Here is a 20,324-nt window from a genome sequence, read left to right on the forward strand (position 1 = left end):
CATAAATTGTATTCACAGGAGAGAAAAGTATTACTTAAGTTATCTATAATAGATCTGTTTATATTTCTAACTTGTATGTTTTATCAAACAGTCCTTGGTATATGTTTTAAAAGGATGGATCTATAATAAGTTAGCAGAAACCACAGGCATTTCTTTGAAATAACTCTTAATGGGAAATGCTTTTTTTAAAAAAATATTTAAACTTTACCAAAATGAATTTTTAAAGGAGTAATTTCATTTTATTCGCTTTCTGTGAAATTCGAGACATAGAAATTAAACATTATAATATATAGTACACAGGTGCAGTTGCTAGTTTTTTTTTTAAAGAGAAGGTATTTAGTGAATATCATTTGGGTCATTGAAATTCAACAATTTTAACCTATTTTACACAGAGAAAGACCTCCTCCAAAGACTGGGTAGATTTATGTAAAGAACGTTATTTAATACTCAAGAGTCTTTATTGGCCAGAATTCAAAGGAAACAATTGCCAAATTCAGATACGAAATTCAACACAGTGCCTGGTAGGCAGAATTCTAAGACGGCCTCAAAGATTCCCTCCTCCCCAAACTCCATAGAACTCACGGCTGTGTAACGCCTGGGCATGTGAATATGGTGGATTTTACTCCATGATTAGCTTATGTTACACGGCACAGTTGACCTTAATGCAGGGAGATTATCCACGTGGGCCTGATCTAACCACACAGCTTAGGTCACAGAAGAGGAAGTCAGAGATTTAAAGCAGGAGAAATATTCAATGCACTGTTACCAGCTTAAAGATGAAGGAGACCAAGTGACGAAAAATTAAGGGCAGGGTCTAGGAGCTGAAAGCAGACTCTGGCTGACAGCCAGCAAGGAAACGGAGACCTCAGTCCTACCATTGCAAGGAACTAAATTCTGCTCACAATAAGAGTGAGCTTGGGAGTGGACTCTTCTCTCGAGCCTCCAGACAAGAACTCAGTCCAGCCAACACCTTGACTTTGGCCATGTGATATCTTGGGCAAAGAACTCAGCCATACCAGCCCAGACTTCTGACCTATGAACTACGAGCTGTAAATGGGCATTGTTTTAAACTGCCAAGCTTGTGGTAATTTGTGACACAGGAATACAAAACTAATACAAAGCATAAAATTATATTTTATAAGTGGGAAAATTTATATTTATTGCTCATCATTCTTTACAGGAGAATAGGTGGGACGGTAGGAGAGGGCATAGACTAGTGCTCAACTATCTCAAACTATCTATGGTGAAACTGGTTTTGCTTATTTTCAGTCTATCCATGGACTGATCCTTTAACAAAATGTGCTAGAAAAGAATCTGTATAAAAAAAAAACAACCAAAACACAAAGATATCCAAAAATTAATCCCAAATTTCCGATTCTTTGATTCAAATAAAGCTGCTTGGTCAAACTGCTATAACAATAACAAGCAGTTTTTCTCAATTTTTGAACTTTTCACAGATCAGTAACAAATAGTCCATGGACCAGGTCTAGTCTGCAGACCACATTTTGAGTAGCACTGGTTTAAATCACATTAAATTTGAAAGTTTCTGAGGCTAAAAACATTGACCTGTTCTAAGACTCAAGAGAGCAAAACTTTAGCCATTTGTGTGTTCTCAGCTGCTTTTAAATTAGAATAACTAGAGAAACTGATATTTTGACTTTAAAACCCTTTTATCACTAAAGCATGAGCTATAATGAAAGTGGAAAAGTGGTTTATACAAGCTTGACAGAAGTAGACTAAAAATATTCTCATGAGGCCTAAGTGTTTGTGTGTCTTGAGAGTTTAGAGAATGACACTAATTTACAGATCTTTTCAAATAAATGAAAATTCTTCCTCAAGTTGACCACTTTATGATAATATGGAATGGGTCGCTGTCCTTACCCCCAGCTATTCCTGAATTTAGATAAATTAATGGAAAACCAAAAAGGCCTAGAATTGACATGTACAGACACATTATGCCCCGGGAAGCACTTATTCTGTTCATCATCATTACTCACTGAGATTTTTTAGCTTTCTTCTCAAAGTCTTCATGTTGTACAGATGACCAGGAACTATTCATTATCCCTACTGCCTTACTTAGCCAACAACCCTCAGTTTATTAATAAGTTGAGTGGAAAGTGCTTCTTACTGTCTTTTCCTGGTACACTTTTTAAACATTCAAAACATTTGTTACATTTAAAAAGTGTACCAGCTTCAGAATCTTCTTCAACGTAGTATTCTAGGAAGTTAATAAATAATGATCTGTTGAGATTGGCTGAAAATTAAACCTATAGGCCATCCATATACCTAAATCATCCAAGATAGATTCTATCTCTTCTGTAGATTATAATGATTGCCATGTCATTTTCATTGAAGGGCATCTGGGTCTGGGGGTGGAAGTGGAGCCCCATAAAGAGAAATTAGTGTCCTTAATTAGTGAAATTTCTAAACACAGGGGCATGGCTAGATTAAATGTTTAAAAAATATTTTCCTTAGACCAGCTACCTATCAAAAATCCCCAAATTTTTGGTAAGACTGAGAGTTATTGGATTGATTCACGCAGAAACCCTGAAAACTGAGTTTGGATCAAACAACTGCTGAGAGAGTGCGTGACTAGTTAAAATGTTACTCTTCGTGATTTATCAATGGTTTTTCTATTCATTAAAAGGCAGAGGAGAAGATCAAGTGTAATTTTACTAGGGCCAGTCCTTGGCTGGCATGTTGCAGTTTCAGTCATGACTAATGAGATAGGATGGAGTGTACTCATTATATCTGCAGATGGGTGAGTTGGCTAGGACCTCATATAACTCATTAATATTCAGAAAGACTACGATACTGTAAACATATTCACTGCTCTGTCTCTAATCCCAAGCAAAATGTGGGGAACAATAGAAGTGTTGCTGCAAATGTGTTTACTTTTGGCAAAACTGGTTTTGCCAAATATTTGGTAAGTGTGTGGAACATATATTGTATATCAATGTTTCATAAAGGGGAAGCTCATAGTGAAGTATGCCATTGCAAGTGTACTTAAAATTAAACTCAAGACAAAACATTTAGAAGGAAATGCAGCTGAATTCTTGTTCTTACATAAAACAAGATAGGTGTGTGTATCCTAAAAATTATTCATGAACTGCTGTAGGCCAGTAATCTGGTAGTTTCTGGGGTACTGAGTAATAATCAACATCACTGATTTTTCTGATTCTTCCAACTTGATTCTTTGATAGAGGGAATAGCATGCAAGTAAAGGAGAAAGCAAGGGAGGCAGCCTACCCTAACTTTATGAAGGTTTTATAATATGAACTTCTTGACATACTTATCAAAACTTTTTGAAGTTCAAACTAAGATGACTATGAGCGGCCAGCCTGGTGGCACAGCAGTTAAGTTCACACGCTCCGCTTCAGTGGCCCAGGGTTCGCTGGTTCGCATCCCGGGTGTGGACATGGCACCGCTTGGCACATCATGCTGTGGCAGGTGTCCCACATATAAAGTAGAGGAAGATGGGCACGGGTGTTAGCTCAGGGTCAATCCTCCTCAGCAAAGAAAGGGAGGATTGGAGGCAAATGTTAGCTCAGGGCTAATCTTACTCAAAAAAAAAAAAAGAAAAAAAAAGATGACTACGAGAGATTCTGGAATGATGATGAGCCCTCTAAACTTTCCGTGTCCAATGAAACAACCATAACTGGTGAAAATCACTAAAAAAATCACTATCTCTGGAAATTGACTTAAGGACAGACGTTTAGAAATGTACTTCAATGAAGTACATTTATACTTTACGAATAAATGAAGAAACATTTATTCAGGAAATCTTCTATGTCTCAATAAGAACTACAAGAGTTTGTGGCATTTGAGCTATGACCTGTTATCCCCCTCCCCATTCACCCCTTCCCTGCTCCCAGCTAAGCATGATGGAAGCTCTACTTCAGGTGTGTGCAGCCAAGAACACAGGGCTCCCTTTCCCCTGCAACTCCCAGTTGAGGGCTATGCTATTTCCCTGGGAGGTTCAGGCCACCAGAATCCCCCATAGTGTGTAACCTCCTTGAGCATGTATCCCCCCCCTCAAATCCATGTTGCAGAGACTCTATTCCCAGAGTGGCTGAGGGGTCTGAGGCTCTCTTCCTCTACCCATCCATCATTTTTAAAGTGGAAACTCTACCCCAGGTATGACAGGCCAGGAATACTGGGGCCCTGATTGCCCTTGTCCAATATTACTTGTAGGGTGGGGCTTACACACTGGGAGAGGCAAGTTGAGAAGACCAGAGGCTGCTGCCCTAGTCTAGCACCCTGCTCAGGAGGCAGGGGTGTCATTTGAAATAAATGGGTTGCTGTCCTCACCCTCAAATCTAGAGCAGTAGTGCAAAGATTTTACCTGGGAGAGAGGAGCCCATGAGAACAGAGAGCTCTGAGCTCTCCCCAAAGGAACTGACTTTATTTGAAACAGAGTGTGGGGAAGTTTACGCTGAAAGGTGCTCTTGAAACAATGGAGGTTGTGGTGGTAACCAATTAGAGGAGTCTTGTAGTTCCATGAGAGCAGCAAACTAAACTGTAAACCAGCTAGAAGTTTACCAGAGAGAACCAGGGAAAGAGATAGCTAAGAAGACCTTTCATGACAAACCGCAAAGGCTGGCTTCAAAGATTACCCCTGCAAAGGCACACAAATTTAATTGAATCAGACTATGGAGATATTTATGCTCCAGGGCATTATTTAAAACAATGGAGCAATCAGCTGGCAGTTGATGGAAGCTAACAGCTGAGTGTGATAACAATAAAACGGACATCTTAAAAGAAAGATCAGGGAAAGAGACAGTAAAAGAGAGCCCTGATAAAACTACTGTCATGCCAGGGTGACTGGGAGCATGACCAAGGCTGTACCGTTTGAGGCGTGACATCAGAGACTATACACTATGCAGATGTAGACTTCATTAAAATAGTCCAGCCAAGTCATCAAACAAATAAATAAGCAAACAACAACAAAAACAATCCCTGGAGTGAGAGGACATCAGTATCCAGAGTTGCTATAATATTTTATCTAAAACATCCAGTTTTCAACAAAAATTTATGAGACATGCAAAAACCAGGAAAGTGTAACCAATACACAGGAAAGAAAGCACCAGTTGCAACTGTTTGAGAAGGCCCAGATGTCAGACTTAACAGACAAAGATTTCAAAGCAGCTATTATAAATAAATAATTCTTTAAAAAGTAAAGGAAGGGAGCCAGCCCTGATGGCCTAGTGGTTAAAGTTCGGTGCTGTCACCACTTGGGTGGCCCAGGTTCATTTCTCAGTTGCAGAAACACACCACTCATCTGTCAGTTGCCATGCTGTGGTGTTGGCTCACATAGAAGAACTAAAAGGACTTATAGCTAGGATATACAACCATGTACTGTGGCTTTGGGGAGGGAAAAAAAAGAAGAGGAAGATTGGCTATAGAAGTTAGCTCAGGGTGAATCTCTCCCTGCAAAAAAAGAAAGAATGGAAAGAATGACACTGTCTCATCAAGTAGAGAATATTCATTCAGATATTAATTATTTAAAAAAAAACCAAATGGAAATTTTGGAGTCATAAAGTGCAATAAGTAAAATAAAAAATTCACTAGAGGGGCTCAACAATAGATTTAAACTATTAGAGGACAGAATCAGTAAACTTGAAGATAGCTCTACAGAGATTATACAACTTAAAGAACAAAAAGAAAAAGGAATAAAGAATAATGAACATATCCTCAGGGAAATGAGCACCTCAATATATGCCCTATAGGAGTTCCAGAAGAAGGGGAGAAAGAAAGGAGCAGAAAAATGTTTGAAAGTGTAATGGCTGCAAATGCCCCAAATTTTATTAAAAAAAATTAATCTATACATTCAGGAACCTCAGCATACTCCATAGGATAAATTCAAAGAGAGCCACACCCAGGTACATCATAGTAATATTGTTGAAAGCCAAAGAGAGAGAAAATTTTGAAAATAATAATAGATAAATGACTCAACACACACAAGAAAATCCCAATAAGATAAACATCTAACTTATCATCAGACAGAAAGGAGGCCAGAAAGTAGTTGGATAACATATTCAAAGTACAGTAGTCTCCCCCGTTCATGGTTTCACTTTCCATGGTTTCAGTTCCCTGCAGTCAATTGTGGTCTGAAAATATTAAATGGAAATTTCCAGAAATAAGCAATTCACAAGTTTTAAATGGCATGCCGTTCTGAGCAGTGTGATGAAATCTCACACTGTCTTGCTCTGTCCCACCTGGGATGTTGAATCATCTCTTTGTCCAGCATATCCATGCTTTATACGCTGCCTGCGCATCTATCACTTAGCAGCTGTCTCAGGTACCAGATTGACTGTTGTGGTTTTGCAGTGCTTGTGTTCAAGTAATCTTTATTTTACTTAATAATGGCTCCAAAGTGCAAGAGTAGTCATGCTGGCAATTCGAATATGCCAAAGAGAAGTCATAAAGTGCTTCCTTTAAGTGAAAAGGTGAAGGTTCTCAACTTAATGAGAGGAGAAAAAAAATGATGAGGAGGTTGCTAAGATCTACAGTAACTTTTATAGTATATCGTTAGAATCTATTTTATTATTTGTTGTTGTTGTTAATCTCTTACAGTGCCTAATTTATAAATTAAACTTTATCATAGGTATGTATGTATAGAAAAAAAAGTATTTACAGGGTTCAGTACTATCCATGGTTTCAGGCATCCACTGGGGATCTTGGAAAGTCTGCCCCACAGATAAGGGGGGATTACTCTATGGAAAGAAAAAAATTGTAAATCAAGAATTTTATGTCTAACAAAACTAGATCGTTTAAAAATGAAGGTGAAATAATTACATTACCAGATGTAATGAAAAAAAAATGAGACAATTTATTGCTAGCAGACAACAGAAATAAATACATCTTCTTCTTTCTTCTCTTAACTGATTAGAAAAGCAATTGTATAAAACATATGTATATAATTGTATTGTTGGACCTGGAGCTTATGGAAATGTAGTATATTTGATAATAACAGCCCAAAGGAGGTAGATGTGAGCAAAGCTGTACTGGAGTAAGGAAATGATACCAGTTAGTTCTCAAATCTACAAATAGTTTGAATGTAAAGGATGTGAAAATATGTATCATGGAAACAACCATAAGAAAGCTGGAGCTGCTATACTAATATCAGACAAAATAGACATAAAAACAAAAAATGTTACTAGAGATAAAAAGGAGCATTTTATAATGATAAAAGAGTTAATCCATCAGGAAGATATAACAATTATAAACATATATGCACCTAACAGAGCCCCAAATGCAAGAAGCAAAAACTGACAGAATTGAATAAAGAAATAAATGGTTCAACAATAATATGTGGATACTTCAGTACCCCACTTTCAATAAGGGATAGAACAAATAAGCAGATCAACAATATAAACCAAACATAACTAATAAACATCTGTGGAATACAGTATCCAAACGCCAAAATACATACATATTTTTTACAAGTGCATGTGGAATATTCTCCAGGATAGACCATATACTAAGTCATAAAACAAGTCTAAATAAATTTAAAAGTATTAAAATCATACGAAGTATGCTCTCCAATTACACTGGAATGAAATGAGAAATCAATATCAGAAAGAAATTTGGGAAATTCAAAATTGTGTGTAAATTAATCAACACACTCCTAAATAACCAATGGATCAAGACAAAATCACAAGGGGAATTATAAAATACTTTTAGATGAATGGAAGTGAAGATACAATATACTGAAATGTATGCAATGCATCTAAAGCAGTGCTTATTGGAAAATTTATAGCTATAAATGCATATATTAAAGAAGAACTATCTAAAATTAATTATCCAACGTTCTACCTTAAGACGCTGGAAAAATAAGAGAAAACTACATCTGAAGCAAGCAGAAGGAAGGAAATAAATTTAGGGTGGAAATTAATTAAATACAGAATAGAAAAACAATAGAGAAAATCAATGAAACCAAAAAGAGAAGAATCAAATCACAAAAAACAGGAATGAAAGAGGGGCTATCACTACTGATTTTATAGAAATAAGGAGTTTTTTTTGGTGTGAGGAAGATAGGCTCTGAGATAATATCTGTTGCCAATCTTCCTTGATTTTATGTGGGATGCCACCACAGCATGGCTTGACAAGTGGTGCTAGGTCTGCACCCAGGATCTGAACCTGTGAAGCCCGGGCCACCCAAGTGGAGTACACGAACTTAACCACTATGACGCAGGGCCAGCCCTAGAAATAAAAAGAATTTTAAGGGAATATTATGAATAACTGCATACCAAAAAATTAAATTCTTAGAATAGCATAAACTTCTGGAACTGACTAAAGAAGAATTAGCACAGGTGACAAAAGAAAAGAAGAGATAAACTAAACTTCATTAAAATTAAAAACATTTGTGTTTCAAAGGACACTATAAAGAGGGTGAAAAGACAATCCACATGATGAGAGAAAATATTTTCAAATCCTCTATCTGCTAAGAGACCTGTGCACAGGATATGTAAAGAGCCATACAATTCAATAATAAAAAGACAACCCAATTAAGAATAATCAATGGATATTAACAGACATTTCTTCAAGGAAGATATGTGCCAATAAGCACATGAAAAGGTTCTCAATATCGTTATCCATCAACCAAATGTAAATCAAAACAACAATGAGGAAAAACTTCATACCAATAGAATGACAATGATCAAAAAGATAGATAATAACAAGTGTTGGTGAGGATAAGGAGAATTTGGAACCTTCATACATTGCTGGTGGGAATGTAAAATGGCGCAGCCACTTTAGAAAATAGTCTGGCAGTTCCTCAAAATGTTAAACATAGAGTTCCCATAAGACTCAGCAATTCCATTCCAAAGTATATGCTCAAGACAAATGAAATCATGCATTCATACAAAACTATTACCTAAATGTTCATCAATATTGTTCATAATAGTGAAAACAACTCATATATTCAAATCTGATGAATGAATAAATAAAATGTGGTATACTCATACAATGGAATATTATTTGGTCATAAAAAGACTGATGTATTGATAAGCGACAACATGGACAAACCTTGAAAACATGAGGCTAAGTAAAAGGAGCCAGCTACAAAGAGCACATAATTTACAATTTCATTCATACGAAATGTCCAGAATAGGCAAATTTACTGAGACTGAAAGTAGATTAGTGATTGTCTAGGGCTGGAGATAGGGCTGGACAGAGAATGATTGCTAATGAGTACGAGAGGTTTTTTGGAAAGAATAAAGAAAATTTTCTAAAATTAGATGTAGTAACGGTTTCACAACTTATGTGAATATGCAAAAAACCATTGAATGAACACTGTATATGGTATGGTGTGGAAAGATATATCAATAAAATTTTTTAAAAAGTAATAAAAATAAAGGTATGTTTAGAGCATTTTAGCTGAGCAGTTCTTAGTGATAATGTCTGTTTGGGGAAAAGAGAAGACCTATGGATCAAGTGCAAAGGTAAAAGGTAATCAGAGGGAGTTCAGTGGAGTGCCAGTCCTTGACCTGGTTATACTTACTTCAACAAAGAATCAAAGAAATGTTCGTTCATTCATAATTCTTTCATTTAATTCATCCATTTATTATTTATTCATTCATTCAACCAACATTCATTAAGTATCTGCCATGTACAAATACCATGCTTAGGTCAGGAGATTGTACTTGGGCACAATCCTGCCTATTTGTCTCATATTTAATGAATCATAGAATTTGAAATCTGGAAGCACTTTGGGGATCTTATTGCTCTCAAATGCCTCATTTCACGGGTGGTAAAAATGGCACCAACTGGGCCGGCCCCGTGGCCGAGTGGTTAAGTTCACATGCTCTGCTTCGGTGGCCCAGGGCTTCGCTGGTTCAGATCCTGGGCATGGACATGGCACTGCTCATCAGGCCACGGTGAAGCGGCGTCCCACATGCCACAACTAGAAGGACCCACAACTAAAATATACAACTGGGGGGATTTGGGGAGAAAAAGCAGACAAAAAAAAAAAAAGAAGATTGGCAACAGTTGTTAGTTCAGGTGCCAATCTTTGGAAAAAAAATGGCACCAATGGATGTCTAAAGGCATATTGTGACTGAATAGCAGAGCTGGTTTCTGACTTCATTTATGTGACATATTTTTACTTAACATGTTGATAGTTTACTTATCTAGCTAGTACCTTTGGTAAACGAATTCACAGTGGAAACAACACAGGCAAGTGGGCAAGTGGGCAAGTGGGCAAGTGGGCTTGTTACTAACTCAGGCTAGCTCTGCTCTTAAGAATTGGTGTTATGTCACCTAAATATGTGGATGGAGATGTTACTGAGTATTTTCTGTGGCAAGAGAGCAGGATATTTGCCTTCCTTTTATTCATTTTCTGTGTAGTAATTAGTAAAGGAAGAACTTGCAAATTGGTGCAAAGTGGCTGAACACATCAAATGAGGGCTGAGGTCTCAGTGCGTGGGAATGAGTACTCTGGAAGTTTGGCTAAACAGTAGATCAAAGGCACATGTGTGTACACTATAATAATCACTTACATTTCTGTATTGAATTTAATTGCCTAAAATAGACATTTGCTGTTTGTTTTGGCTCTTCATTAATTCTGGTTCAGCACCTAAATCCTCAGTAAAAGGTCAAGGGAATATTTGTTTAATTCCCCATCCTATGTTTCTTGGTGTGGAACGAAGACTATCTTTTACTATAGTTGCTGAGAATGCTAGATTTTTGTTTTTCCAAACTTCTTTGCGGTAGATTACAAGCACACATATCAGTCAGGGATACTTACATCAGAATTTGATTCAGGAGCTCATAACTCAGGAAGTAAATAATAAGAACCTCCTCTTTATGACTGCAGAGCCTATCAGCTGAAGTTGTTTCCTCACTGGAAAAGGTTCTAGATTTGGGGAGAATTTTACATGCCTGCCCATCTTCAAACTTTTCTAACCATTCTGTAAGTTACCTGATATCTTCTTAATTAACTCCTTTTTCTTTTTAACTCAGCCAGAATCTACCTCTGTTGCTTGCAACTAAAAGTCCTGACTGATACAGCATTCATAGCATACTGTCTAGTTAATCTCAGGGCTCATCAGTCACCAGAATGGGCTGCTTTTCTGGAACGTGAAAGGCAATGATGTTAAATGGAGGACGTGTCACAGAATTAAATGGAAGAAAGCCATTTATAATTCTTCAAACACATTTAAAAATAAAAATGTATATTTAATAAATTGATTTAAAAATAATTTAAAATTAATTAAAATAAATTATTAGTACACATCACTTAACATCAATTTGTTTCCCAATGGGAAGATTAAAATGTACATACATTACAGGAAAATGGAGAAATTTTTCAATAAATTGGAAAAATGAGGAAAAGCAAAAATAATGTTAGGAGAATAAGATGGAAGTTTATATTGAGGTTTGTGTACAAATTGCATACTATGAAGTCTAATACATTTCTTGGCAGTATGCAGGAGTCCTAGCATGACTGCATCATGTGGTATAACCTGGGGCACTTCTGAAAGTGAAAGACAACTCTATAATTAATTACTCCAGGACAACAGATATTAACCTGAACTCTTTCAGACAAACAAGAACATATAGTTATACTAAATAGTGCATGAGGGACCATTTAATAAACCACACATACACACACACATACACACACACACAGCATACTCAAATAAATTTGAATTTCACCATTCTATCTAAAGTCCTGGCATGTTGCATCCACATCAGCTTGGTTATGCTGTGGGAAGATGCCCTCAAATATTGGTGGCTTGAATAGCAAAGGTTCATATCCAGTCTCATTACATGCCCGTCAATGGTCACCTGGGAATTTGCTCTGCTTCTCCTTCATCGTTACTCAAGCCCAGGGGTAGTGGAACATCCACTTGCTAAAACATTCTCAATCACTGTGGCAGAGGGAAAGTGGTGTCTTATAGCAGCACCTAACTACAATGCCAGGTAGTACTTCCAGTCCCAATTCATTGGCCAGAGGTGGTCACATGGCCCTACCTAACTACAGCGGTCCAGGGAATGCAATCCTACCATGTGCCTGCAGTCTAGAGAACTGTAAATATTTGCTTACCAGCATTAACAACTAGCATACAGAGTGGGTTTTTTAAAGACATTGTCCTTTTTTAAACATAAACTTCTTACTTTAGAATAGTTTTAGATTTATAGAAAAGTTGCAAAGATAGTATGACTACATCTTTTTTAAAGTATGGCTTTATAACTGAAGAAATGGGGATGTTCAGTCCAAAGATACCAAGAAGGAAATCAAAATTGGAGTATATTGTTGCCTACACCCTCTATTTTCAATTTTCAGTCCCTACCTTCTGCCAACCAGTGTTAAAAATGGCAGGAGTCAATCCCAGGCTTGCCCTGCTACTTGAACCTCCATCAATAGCTGCCTCTGCCGTCATTTTAGCATTTGGAGGAAGAATTATATCACCTCCTTAGATCAATCAGAGATTCTAACTCACTGGGTGCCATTTGGAGTGACAAGTTTTCTGTAGCTGCAGAACTCATAAAAGTGACCTAGATAAAGAAAGAGGTGGGAGATACTAGTTATAGGAATAAGCTCCTTAATCAGCTCATCACCGAAACTTAAGCCTTTGATTTCCTTTCTTGAATGAACTCCGGAGTGTATCACTAATGCAGTAATGGTAAAAAGGGGTGACCTGACAGATGTGATGTACACTGGCTGACACCTATCATACTCTTATCATAACATGTATCTTTTCAAGAACAGAAATCTTATTGTTTAATAGTGGGTGGTTGAAATGATACTTGTGCTATTTTTAAACCCATAAGATGAAAAACAAGTATTTCTAGTGTGCAGGGGAGGTCAAATGGTAAGTTACAGACCTAATAATTTGTCTTTCAGAACTGGAGGGCCATGATTAGACTGAAGGTGAACATCACAGTTGGCTCCAAGCAGCTAGCAATGGCTGAATGCAAAGTGGGAAACACGACCAGTTCTGCAATTGAGTTCAGGAGACAAAGTACACCGGATGCTCAGGAGAAACATAGCTACACTGTAGTTGAGACCAGAGAGAAATGCCTCTCATGAGTTCTCAAAGAGAAGAACAACATAATATAATGGACAGTACCCTTAGCAAATGCTTCAATGAATTACATTGAGCTATTTCCTTTCATGCTCTTCAACATGTTGCATTGTTCCAAAACACCCTTTAACTAAAATGAATGGAATTTTTTTTAACTAAAACAAATGGGTCATTAGGATGACATATAATTTATCATCCCAATAATAGACCACTTTTGAGAGTGAAAGGAAATGGCTATTAACTGTTTATACCCAGACAATAGAAGTAAACCAAGACGATCTCGGGCAAAATGAGAAGGGTCACCCTAGTTTTCACAGACAAAGCACGCACTTCTATGTACCCAGAAAGTCTGAATGCCTCCCTGGTTGTGAATATCTACCAATGTTTCTAGGTAGTCAGAGTTTCTGGGAAGTCAACCAGGCATACTGAAATCTCAGAGATCTGCACCCAACGTGATCTTAATGTAGAGTTTTTCTCATTGATCCCAAAGCTTAATGCCTTATTGTCCTTTCATATATCTGGCCTCAATCAGGGCTATCGTTATAACATCAGATGTTTTTAACAACTCCAAATGTTCAGCCCCAGCATGCCTATGGAAATGTGTGGGTAAAAAGAGATGTATGGAGAAAGAGTCTTTACTACTTCACCCTTGCACTGACTTGCCCATGTATTTCCATTTTTTAAAAAATACCTCTCATAAATTATGCTGTTACGACGAGCATCTTTGTATCCACATCTTTGTATAATTTTTATTATTGTCTCAGGCCTAATGTCTAGCATTTGAATATCAAGATCAAAAAGTATGACATTTGTAAGGCTCTTGATACAGATTTCTGGTATTGCTTTTCAGAAATTACCAGTTTAAACTCTCAGTAGTAATGATGAGAAAGCCTATTTCTACACCATCAACATTGGATTTTTCTCTAATATTTGTAAATTTAGTAGGTGAAAAGTATCTTATTTAATTTTTATTTCTTCGGAATACTGGATTTTAGACCATACTCACTGACTCTTACATCATATATATTTCATATGTTTATGGGACAGTTTAATATGGTGTCTTATGAATTTTCTGTAGGTATCCGTTGCCCATTTGAATTGGTATGTTCATTTTTATCCTGTTTGATTTATAAAAACAACTTACATATATTAACTATATATAAATAAATATATACTATATCCATTGCTATTATGTGTGCTATAGATACTTCCCCAGTTGTCCTTTGTCATTGTATTTTGTTTACGGTAATTTTTTTCTTTTTTTTTGGCGAGGTATCCTGGCCCTGATCTAATATCCATTGCCAGTCTTCCTCTTTTTGCTTGAGAAAGAGGTCCCTGAGCTAACATCTGTGCCAATCTTCCTCTGCTTTGTATATGGGATGCTGCCACAGTATGGCTTGATGAGCAGTGCATGGGTCTGCAACCAGGATCCGAACCTGCGAACCCTGGGCCACCGAAGCTGAGTGCCGAACTTAACCACCATGTCACTGGACTGGCCCCTTATTTAAGGTAATTTTGACATTTGTAAGTTTATTTATTCTCACCTTCCTGAAGTCATATATAACGAGCTCATCCTTTTCTATTTTGAGTATCATTTTATGCTTATACAGACCAACTCTACTCTGACTTAAAAGAAAAATTCCCTTTTTCTTTTTTAAAATCTAATTCTGTAATCCACATGGCATTTTAGTGCATGCCGTGAGATGGGGAACTATTTTTCTCTGAATAAATAAGTGTCCCAGTCTGAATTTTCACCCTTAACATTTATTAAATTCTTATGTATTCTTAGAGTTTTAAAAAAAATTTCGCATTCCATCTACTGAGTTCTAGGTTAGGACAAAAATGCTTTACTTGTTAAAGCTTTTTGATGCTTTTAAGTTATAGCAGTGTTCCCCACCGTGCCCCTCAATTTTATTATTTTCACTTGTTTAATTTATCGTAAATTTTATTTTTTCCTTTTTATTTTAAAATTTATTTTATTTCATTTATTTTTTATTGAAGTAGAACTGACATACAATACTATATTAGTTTTAGGTGTATATCGTAGTGATTCGACAAATAGTTACTATGATATGTCTAGTTACCATCTGTCACTACACAAAGTTATTACAGTATTGTTGACTGTACTCCCCATGCTGTACATCACATCCCCATCACTCACTTATTTTATTACTGCAAGTTTATACCTCTTCACCTCCTTCACCTATTTCACCCCCCCTCCTACCCCTCCCCACTCTGGCAATCACCAGTTTGTTCTCTGTGTGTATGAATCTATTTCTGTTTTGTTTGCTCATTTATTTTGTTTTTTAGATTAGATATATAAGTGAAATCATATGGTATTTGTCTTCCTCTGTCTGACATTTCACTTAGCATAATACTCTCTAGGTCCATTGATGTTGTCACAAAGGACAAGATTTCGTTCTTTTTTTATAGCTGAGTAATATTCCACTGCATATATACACCACATTTTCTTTATGCATTCATCTATGGATGGACACTTAGGTTGTTTCCATATCTTGGCTACTGTAGATGATGCTGCAATGAACATGGGGGTGCAGATATCTTCTAAAATTAGTGTTTTCATTTCCTTTAGAGATATACCCAGAAGTGGAATTGCTGGATTGGATGGCAGCTTTGTATTTAATTTTTTGAGCAACCTCCATACTGTTTTCCGTAGTGGCTGTCCTAATTTACATTTATACCAATATTGTTCGAGAGTCTCCTTTTCTCCACATCCTTGCCAGCACTAGTTATTTCTTGTGTTTTTGATAATAGCCATATTCACAGGTGTGAGGTGATATCTCATTATGGTTTTGATTTGCATTTCCCTGATGATTAGTAATGTTGAGTATCTTTTCATGTGCCTGATGGCCGTCTGTATGTCTTCTTTGGAAAAATGTTTATTCAGGTCCTCTGCCCATTTTTTAATTAGATTGTTTTTTTGACATTGACTTGTATGATTTCTTCATATATTTTGAATATTAACCTCTTATCGGATATACATTCTTCCAGTCAGCAGGTTGCCTTCTTATTTTGTTGAATACCATGAATTTTAGAATCATTAAATTTAGAGAGTCACTTTGGAATTTAATGCCATCACAAAATTGCAGTGCAATTGCTCTAAATGTGCCTATTAATTTAAGAATATAGCAGATTATATTTTGAAAAGAGAATTAGGTTTAAGTTTTGAAATTTCCCTGACTGAAATTCTTCAGGCATGGAGAGATACTATACAGAAAACCATTTTAACTTATTGCAAGAATCCCCAAATGATAAAATAGGAGTGATACACTCTCTCACCCCATAGTGTTTTGAGGCACACGGCAAAGGGAAGAGTAGCTAAAGGGTGTTTAGGATAATCGAGTCAAAGAATGGTGGAACTGTGTGTAAGAGCGCTGGGAGCCTGGCAAGGGAAAGAACCCGAGACTGAACTCGCCTTGTTGGAGGATGCTGTACAACTTTTCACTGTCATTATGGCCCTAGGATTTTTATTTTCCCTCCTAGGGTGTGGTGATCAACATGAGAGAATGGTAGACCCGGAATTCTGGAAAGGAGACGTCACCCTGAACTTGGGGAGGCTAACCAATGCAAACACACAGTAAAGCCGTACCCCCTCGGGTCCTCCAGAGAGGGAAGACAGTACATGCTGCCGGCCGGGGGGAGCTTGGAGTGGCCAGCAGATTCCTTTGCCAACATTCAAAAACCAAGATTGAATTTCTGCTGAATTTCCAGGAAATTTGAGCCAAATTGTGAAGTGAACTGGGCTTTGTGGAATGTCAGGTAGGAGACATGAGAAAATAATTTAATTCAGGATTATTCATTTTATCCAAAATTAGAAAGTGGGGAGCAGTGTAGGAAATTTAAATACTTGGGAATGTTTCCCAAATAAAATCCTCATGATATCTGCTTTATTTGTCAGTCTAGGGCTTTGCAAGACATTAGTCTGTTTGTACCCTCACATATTCTTGAATGCAGGGGAGCAAGATCCATGAGTTCACCCGGAATGCAAAGAGCCATGCCATACTTTCTTTGTAATGTTTGATTGCAAAGAACAATTAATTTCCTTATTGAAGTAACAGTGTTAGAAACTTGGAGATGGTATTGAATTCCTTTCTAGGTAATTTTTGAGAAAAGGGAATTCCTCACCCTGGCTTCCTCATTTTTCTACCATGGAGACTAGGGGAGGAATAAATTAACACCATGTGGAAGTAACTCTAGCTTTTTTCTTTTTAGAATTTTTTTTTTTTTTTTGGTGAGGAAGACTAACCCTGAGGTAATATCTATTGCCAATCTTCCTCTACTTTTTGTATGTGGGACACCTCCACAGCATGGCTTGACGAATGGTGTGTAGGTCCATGCCTGGTATCCGAACCTTCAAACCCTGAGCCGCTGAAGCAGAGCATGCAAACTTAACAACTATGCCACTGGGTCAGCCCCCTCTTTTTAGAAATTTTTACTTACATTTTGCTAAACCATTAGGAAATCACATTTATTTAAATGTTTTACTAATACGGCATGCTATTTTCTTAAGCTTTGTGCTCAAATTCTATCTTTTAGCCATCATGGGACACAGAACAGTATGGCAAATTGAGCGATGGAGATCTAGGTTCTAGATTCAACTCTGCCACTAACTACAAGAGGGTCTGGGGACAAGTCACTTACCTGGTCTAAGCTTCAATTGCTTTAATTTGGAAAATGAGGTTGTTAGACTAGATAATCGTTAACGTTACCTCCACTCCATTATCAGCTTTAAATTTCTAAGATTATGTATGTCCATGTAGAGGTAGGACAAAGGGTGTGTCTTCAAACAGAAGGAAAAAGTTACTGTATTTATGCTGTAAAATAGAATGCTTGTGTTCGCTCCTTTTAAATAATATTCCAACTAGCTTCACGTTCATCGTTTTATTATCAATTCCAATATTTTTTACCCCTGTCACTGATGTTTAAATAAAGATTGTGCAAACCCATATCTAGACCTTAGGACATCAGCCAGGAGTGTATCAGAGAATGTGTTTGTGTGTACATGGATGGGTTTTTCCACAGGAGCGAAATCATCACCTTCAACTGGCAATGTGATTCTTCAGCAACAACAGACATGACAATTCAAAAGTGTTAAGTTAGTTACCGGGTAAAATAAAATGTCCTTCGCTGATGTACAGCTGTAAGACTGCAGCTCTGCTTTCTGCCTCACTCTGGAGCAATTGGCTTAGGGTCTGCCTTAGGAAACCTCTTCCTAATCTGAAAGAATTATGTGGTGTGTCTCTTCACTTTTCTCTGAAACTTCTTTTGTCTGTTAATCTTAGTTCGAAAGAAAAAAAATAAAACTTACCCAGAATATGGAAAAGAAACAAGCCCTATAGAGAAAAGCAAATGCTTCGTATAATGTAATTACATGTAAGGTAGGAAAAGAAAATATTGCAGAGCTTCAGGAATACTCAGTTTTCTTTGGATAAGTACTAGGTAAAATGTACGGTTGACCAAAAAGTAGTGTATGGAATTTTAGTTTTCTCTCATCGTTGAAGCTTTGAATCTCCCTATTATCATTGAAGAAATATGTTATCCTTATAAATGGTTACAGCTTGAATTCTTTCCTTAGCTACATTTGGGATCTGAGAGTGTTAAGAAAAGAATTTGGAAAGAATCTAATACAATTCACTAATTTAATGAAAAATACACAGCCAAAGGAAAGGGTGAGATAATAATGAGACACCATTACATCTGCTAGGATGGCTAAAATTAAAAACTCTAACAATACCAAGTGCTGACAAGGATGTGAAGCAACTAAAACTCTCTTACATTGCTGGTGGTCAATATAGAATGGTAACACTTTGGAAAACAATTTGAAAGTTTCTTGTAAAGTTAAATATACATTTACCATATGACACAGCAATTTTAGCAGCCCTAGGTTTTAACCCCAAAAAAGCAAAGCTCATATCTACATAAAAATTTGCTCGAACTAGCTTTATTCGTAATAGCTTAAACTGGCAACGACCCAAATGTTCATCAACAGATGAACAGATAAACAATATGGTACATCTATACAATGGAATACTTCTCAGGATTAAAATGGATGAACTACTGATTTATGCAAGAACATGGATGACTCAAAAACAGCATGCGAGCAAAAGAAGCCAGATACAAAAGAATACGTATTGTATGATTCTGTTTACCTGAAACTCAAGGCAAATCAAATATATAGTGATAGAAAGCAGATCACTGATTGCTAAGGCCATGGTGGAGATCAGGGAAGGGGCACAGAGGACCATTTGGGCTCGTGAAAATGTTTCATATTTTGATTGTGGTGGTGGTTTCATGGATGGATACATTTGTCAAATCTCCTTGAACTGTAATCTGGTTTCCCACCAGAGGCACCCCAAAGGTGGCGTGATGGGAGCTGTTCACTCCAAGGGACAGGCAATAGGAGAATTTAAAATAATAGTGAAACTGACTAAAAGTTTCAGGCATTGGCAATCCTAAATAACGTCAGTGATAAAATACTCTTCTCTGAAAAAACATCTTTTGTTAGCCTAAGTTCTAAACAATTGTTGCTGTTGATATCGCTTTTTTAAAATAACATAAGAAGCTTCAAATTAGCATCTGTGGTTTAGGTCCTCATTAACCACACACTAGCAAGTGTTACACAGTGACTTTTAGTAGAACAGCTGCAGTAGCAGTGACTAATAATATGTTTACATTTTCTCCTCCTGTTTTTGACCTTAGACGTCATTACTATGTTCTGTCTGCTTTTTGCTCTCCCCTCATTTTTCTCTCCATTAACACTATCCGGTGCTATTGTTCATCTGCATAGAACCTGCTATTGTTTCTCTTTAACTTCTCAGAATCACCACTGACATTTCATCACATGGAGTGCTTTTTATAAAAATAATTTATGAATTATAGTGAAGGGCAGATATTCATACTTTGAAAAATTCTGGAAGCACATCTCCTGATACTCTTGCCTTTCTCCTACTCTATCATGATTTTATGTAACTTCTTAGTCCCAAGTAAGTGGAGATGCTGATGCTAATTTATGTGAGCTGGTGTATGTCTATGTTATTTTGGAAAAAAAAAATAAATGGTATGAACTATAACAGTGTGGACTAGCACATGAAATTTTTGCTTGACCTCAGAAACCACTACTTTGATTCTACCTCTTTTCTATCTCCCACTGGGTAGCTGAAAGCTTTGTTTCTAATTGTTCCCCATGGCAAGAGCTGTGGATCCGGAGTTGGATTCATAGAAGTTCACTGACACATGAGCAAATCATTCAGGTAAAATTATTTGGTGACT

The sequence above is a fragment of the Equus przewalskii genome, chromosome 8 (assembly GCF_037783145.1).
Source record: "Equus przewalskii isolate Varuska chromosome 8, EquPr2, whole genome shotgun sequence".
Classification (NCBI taxonomy): Eukaryota; Metazoa; Chordata; class Mammalia; order Perissodactyla; family Equidae; genus Equus; species Equus przewalskii.